The following is a 6,220-nucleotide window of genomic DNA, read 5'->3' on the forward strand; positions in this document are numbered from 1 at the left end:
TCTTCTTTTCATCAAGATAAGCATATTTAAGAGTATTAGGTAATGGTTCAAGCTCAAACACGGGATCACCATTGGGTGGAGGGGGATCCCCTAAGATTTCAACAGGCAAGTTGTGTTTCTGAATAGGACCCTGTTTAAAGAATACTTCATCTGTCTCCCTTCTTTCATTCATAAACATATCATTTTCATGGTCTAGCAAATATTGTTCTAAAGGATCAATAGGAGGCACGGCAATAGAAGCAAGACCAATAATTTCATCCTTACTAGGCAATTCTTTATCATGGGGTTGTCTACGGAATTTAGCAAAATTAAACTCATGTTTCATATCCCCCAAGCCAATTGTAACAACATCCTTTTCACAATCAATTTTAGCATTACCTGATGACGGGAAAATGGTGGGCGAGAGAACACGTGTCCACGTCATTGATACAAAATGAAATTTAAATGCATAAAATAAAAATAGAATCAAACATTGCAGGTACATTATCTCCAGAACTCTTACATTTACATAAAAATTCTGTTAATTACATCTCCGAAGAGAGAACCCATGATTAAGAATTACTTCCCGGACTCCGCCGAAAAGAGACCATCACGGCTACACACGCGGTTGATGCGTTCTAATTTGAATCTGGTGTCCAGTTCTCTACAACCGGATATTAACAAATTCCCATCTGCCACATAACCGCGAGCACAGCTCTGGAAAGTTTATACCCTCCAGGGATGTCCCAACTTAGCCCATCACACGCTCTCACGGTCAACGAAGGATATTCCTTCTCCCAGGAAGACCCGATCAGTCTCGGAATCCCGGTTACAAGACATTTTGACAATGGTAAAATAAGACCAGCAAGACCGCCCGGATGTGCCGACAAATCCCGATAGGAGATGCACATATCTCGTTCTTAGGGCACACCGGATGAACACTACGTACAACTAAAACCAACCCTCAAGTTTCCCCGAGGTGGCGCTGCAAGTGGCTCTAGTTCAGACCAACACTCAGAGGATCACTGGCCCTGGGGGGTTAAATAAAGATGACCCTCGGGCTCCGGAAACCCAAGGGAAAAAGGCTTAGGTAGGCAAATGGTAAAACCAAGGTTGGGCCTTGCTGGACGAGTTTTATTCAAAGCGAACTGTCAAGGGGGTCACATAAATCACCCAACCGCGTAAGGAACGCAAAATCAAGGAACATAACACCTGTATGACGGAAACTAGGGCGGCAAGAGTGGAACAAAACACCCTTTACCAAGTATATAGGTGCATTAATTAAATAAGAGATATTGTGATATCCCAACATAATCTTGTCCATCATGGAGAAATCTTCGACTTCACCTGCAAATAACAATGCTATAAGAGGGGCTGAGCAAAAGCGGTAACATAGCCAAGCAACGGTTTGCTAGGAAGGGTAAAAAGGTTAGAGGCTGACACGGCAATTTGGGAGGCTTGATGAACAAGTGATAGGTAGCACATCATAGCAATAGAACGAAGCAACTAGCATAGCAATGATAGTAGTGAGATCCAAGGTGACGGTCATCTTGCCTGAAATCCCACTAGGAAGAAGAATGAGTCCATGAAGAAGACGAAGCCACGAAGACGAACCAAGCGTAGACGAACGAATCCTCACGATCGCAACGAAAAAGGAACTAACGAGAAGGAGCACAACCGGAAAGAAGCAAACAACAAGGTAAACACACAACACATAAACATGACATGATGCACAACCAAGCATGATGCATGACAAGGCTACATGCAGCTACTCATGGCAAGAGAGGATGCATACAAGAGCAACACATTAAAGCAAGTTTAAATGAGGCCGGAAACAACATATAACAAATCCGGTAAGTCCTCATATGCAAATTTCAAAATTGGTCCAGATCTGAATAAACCTTATGTTCAAGTTGTTAAACAGCAAGTTAAGATGCACCAAGATGATCTACACGAAATTCTAGTCAAGTTACATATAAAGTTCATTAGGTTCGGAGCTACGGCCTAGAAGATATGAGGAACACAAGATAAACATGGCACTTATGCAAAATGCATACAAGCATCAAGCAAACACACTCAAATCATGGATGCAATAAGGTAACATGAAACTACATGCAAAACTAAGCAATTTTTATATGGAGCATGCTCAAAACGGAGCAACAGTTCAACACATACACATGAAACAAGTTTAAAGGACAAACTGTCCAAAACAGCAACTAGGCATCTAGCAAGCATCAAAACAATATGCTACAACACATCAACATGAAAACAAAAGGCATGGACATGATGTACATATGAAGCATAACAAGACATGAACACTGAGCTATCTCCAGAAAACATGCTCAAAAGGACATGGCAAGATTGCAAATAATAACAGTTCACAGACTTAGTAGAAAATCACTGAGCATGACAGAAATAACATCAAGTTGCAATGTTTAGAGCTATCAAACAACATGTTACAGCAAACTATCATGGCAAAATAGAGCATGGCATGCTCATACTAAAGACAAATAACAAAACTCCCTTACTGAACTAATTCCAAAGATCAAAATAAAAGATGGTAGCATCCATGCAAACATGGCAAATGATATGAAAGATTCAGAATAACAGTACATGGCAGGAACAACAATAAGTAGGCATGTTGGTGAGCTTGTACAACTCACCACAGAGAAATACATGGCATGAAAATATGACCAACAGTAAGAAGACACATTTATGAAGCTAAACATGGCAATAGAATAGTCATAGGGTGCATGGATCACTAGCAAAACTCATGACAAAACTGAACTTGATGTTAACAGGCTGACAGCAACATTATTTAGCAACTATGGAGCATGATAACGACAAGCTACAGCAGGCTATAAATGCAAACAAGGACATGGATTGATACAACATAACATGTAGAATAAAACATCCTTAGTGAACATCTCCAGATTATGCATAGAATGACTTGTAGCAGCAGGTTTACATAGCATCATGATATAACAGATTCAGCCTAGTAAAACAGTAACAGCAAGTAGCCCACTTCACAAGCTTGATGCACTCACCACAAGGCACACAAAAATACGTGGATTGCACCACCGTAAAGATGGCACGATGTAGCTCAAATATCATGTAGACATCAAGCTCATAGGATGCACACACAAAAAGCAATGAAAAAGACAAATCAACAAGTTCTGTTAACAGACAGCAGTTAACATCATATAGCACTCTTGCCATGATGATTAGGGCATCAATATGGACTCAAACAAGCGTCCCACAATGGAACAAAATGAGGAGCATCTCACAATGAACATTTTGATATATCATACATTCAAGACGGAGCTATATGCATGAAACTATGATGCGATGAAGATGCACATTTAATGTTAGGATCTCGGGGACTTGCCAGAAAAATGCCTTCCGAAAGTCAATGGGACGAGGCGGTTCGGGGATGAGCAGATCCGGGTACGGGGGAGGCGTTGGATCGGGGGAGTGGTGGATCTCATCCCACTCCCCAGATCCGGCTGTTGAGTATATTGATTCTTTAGGAAACATAAGATAGACTAGGATTTGTCCTGCCTTGTCTTGTACTCCAAGATGATCATGTACTCCTATATATATGCCCACGAGGCTCAAGCAATACAACAAACTATGCCACCAATCCCTCTCTCCCTTCCAACATGGTATCTATCGCAAGTCGATCCTAAACCCTAGCCGCCGCCCTTCCGCACCTGCGCGCCGCCCCCGGGGCGGTCGGCCTCCATGACCGCCGCCGGGGGCCGCGCCACCCGTTCCTAGGGTTCGTCCGCCGGTCGTGTTGACCGGCTGCCCTAGAGAGTCTTTTCCCCGAGGCTTGCTCCGAGGTTTTCTCTCTCCCACCGGTCATCTTGATCGCACGGTTTCTTTTTGGTTTTCCGATCTATTCTTGATCGGTTTGCGTCGCCCACCGCCGCCGTCGACCCCGAGCGCCTCTACTCCGACCTCGGCGTGACCAGCCGGCCTCTCCTCCGACCCGGCGGCCACGCGAGCCGAGGCGGCCCTTCGCCGCCGTCGTTCGCGCGTCGGCCCGCCCGTCGATCTACGCCGGCCGTCACCCCCTGCTCCGACCGGGACTCCTGCATCACCCGACCCGGCGGCCTCGCGCCATGCGGCGGCCAATCATAGCCGCCCTGCCGCCCGCCGTCGCCGGCTTCATCTCGGACACCACCGCCACCCCGTCTCCACCGAGCGGTGTCCCCGACCTCGCGCGTGATCGGATTGATCACCCACCCGCCGCCGCGATCCGCCACATCTACCCGTGCGACCGACCTGGCCCATCGGTTGCGTGCGCCTCCGCAGGTCCCGTGAAGATCGTCCCCGAGTTCAGCGCGTCCCTCCACCAATCGAGCAACGGGTTGCCGCTGCATCGCCCCGTCGGGCCGCAGCGCCGCCGCCCCGTGGTTCTTCTCCTGGATGCACCGACCCGCGTCACTGCTGCGTCGCCCCTTCGGGCCGTAGTGCCGCGGCCCGCGGTCCACCGCCGCCCCGAGGCCGTCCGCTCCTGGTCGTCCCCGTGGCCGCACCGACCCTCGCGCCGTCGCTGCGTCGCCCCATCGGGCCGTAGCGAGCGTGGCACGTGGTCCACGCAGCCGTCCCGAGGCCGTTCCCGCGGTTGCACCAACCCGCACTCCTCCGTCGCGCCGCCCCTTCGGGATGTCGCGCCACGTCCCGCGGTCTCCGCCGCCGCCCTGAGGTCTTACCGTTGTCGCCCCGACCTGCCCGCCGCCGCTGCGTCGCCCCTTCGGGCCGTAGCGTCGCGGCCTGTGGTACACTCCGCCGTCACTGCGCGTCGACCTCCAGTGGTATGCGCTGCACCGTCTCCCTTGGCGCAGGAACGCCACCGTCTGCGCCGGTCTTCGTCACACTGTTGGGTCCTTCGCCTACTTCGAGCACCGCTGCCGCGCTCCTAACCTAGCCGCTGCCTCCGCCGTCAGGCCGCCGTCGCCGCTCTTCTTTGGCCGCCGCCGCCTCTACCACCGTAGCCGCCGCAGCCGCCCGTCCACCTCCTTCGTCTTCGTCCAGCACCAGTCTGTCACCAGCATCGCCGTCATCTACCTCGACCGCTTCATCTACTCCGACAACCGCGGGCGACATTGGCCCCGTGCCGATTGGCGCCGCCACCGTCGTCGAGTCCTTCTCTGCTGGCCTCTCCGACCTCTTCGAGATGGCGTACAGCTCGTGCAGGTCCCAGTCTACGCATGCCCGGTGCTGGCAACACCGCCGCGTGCCTTCGTCCACGACGTGTCCCCCGGGCCCGGCAAGCCTGGTGCGGTGCTTCGTCAACTTCGTCTCCGTCCGTCTACGCATGCCCGGTGCTGGCAACACCAACGCGTGCCTTCGTCTACGATGTGTCCCCTGGGTTGGCAACCCCGGCGCGCCGCGTTGTCAACATCATCTCCTTACTGGCGCACCACTACTTCGACATCACTGCGCCCACGACTAACTCGGCGCCTCCTTGCGCCCGCGGCTCCACGGCAACTTCCTCGACACCGGCTACCCCGACTCGACATCGACCACGGCATTCGTCGCACGGCTACCTCGACCAAGGCTCTACCACCCACGCTCTCGGCTACATCGACGAACGGCACAAAGGGCTACCGCCTGCTTGAGCAATCTCGTCGGTTTTCACTCCAGCCACAACTCCGCGATGCATCGACCGTTACGACTGTGGGGGGTGTCCGTCGACTTGCCTTCGGATTCTTCTCCAGTCTCATCGTCTGCGTCGCTACCGTTGTGACTGCAGGGGGATGTTGAGTATATTGATTCTTTAGGAAACATAAGATAGACTAGGATTTGTCCTGCCTTGTCTTGTACTCCAAGATGATCATGTACTCCTATATATATGCCCACGAGGCTCAAGCAATACAACAAACTATTCCACCAATCCCTCTCTCCCTTCTAACACCGGCGACGAGGCGGCAACTCCGGCAATGTTCTGGCGAGCTCCGGCTCCAACCGGCGCGGAGGAGGATGGCGAGGGGCGGCAAGCTCCGGATGGCGGGGGCCGAAGGCGGCGGGGTGAGGCGGAGCTGAGGCGGGACGGTGGGGTCGACGTGGGCGGCGCGGCCCATGGTGGCCGGTGAAGGCGATGCCGGCGTCGGGGCTCGCCGGCCGGCGGGGCCACGGAGGCGCGGGACGCCGGAGGGGCGAGGGCGACGGGGCCCCGAGCGGGAGGCGCTGCGGATCAGGGCGGCGACGAGCACGGTCAGCGACGGGTCGG

The sequence above is a fragment of the Triticum aestivum genome, chromosome 1B (assembly GCF_018294505.1).
Source record: "Triticum aestivum cultivar Chinese Spring chromosome 1B, IWGSC CS RefSeq v2.1, whole genome shotgun sequence".
NCBI lineage: Eukaryota > Viridiplantae > Streptophyta > Magnoliopsida > Poales > Poaceae > Triticum > Triticum aestivum.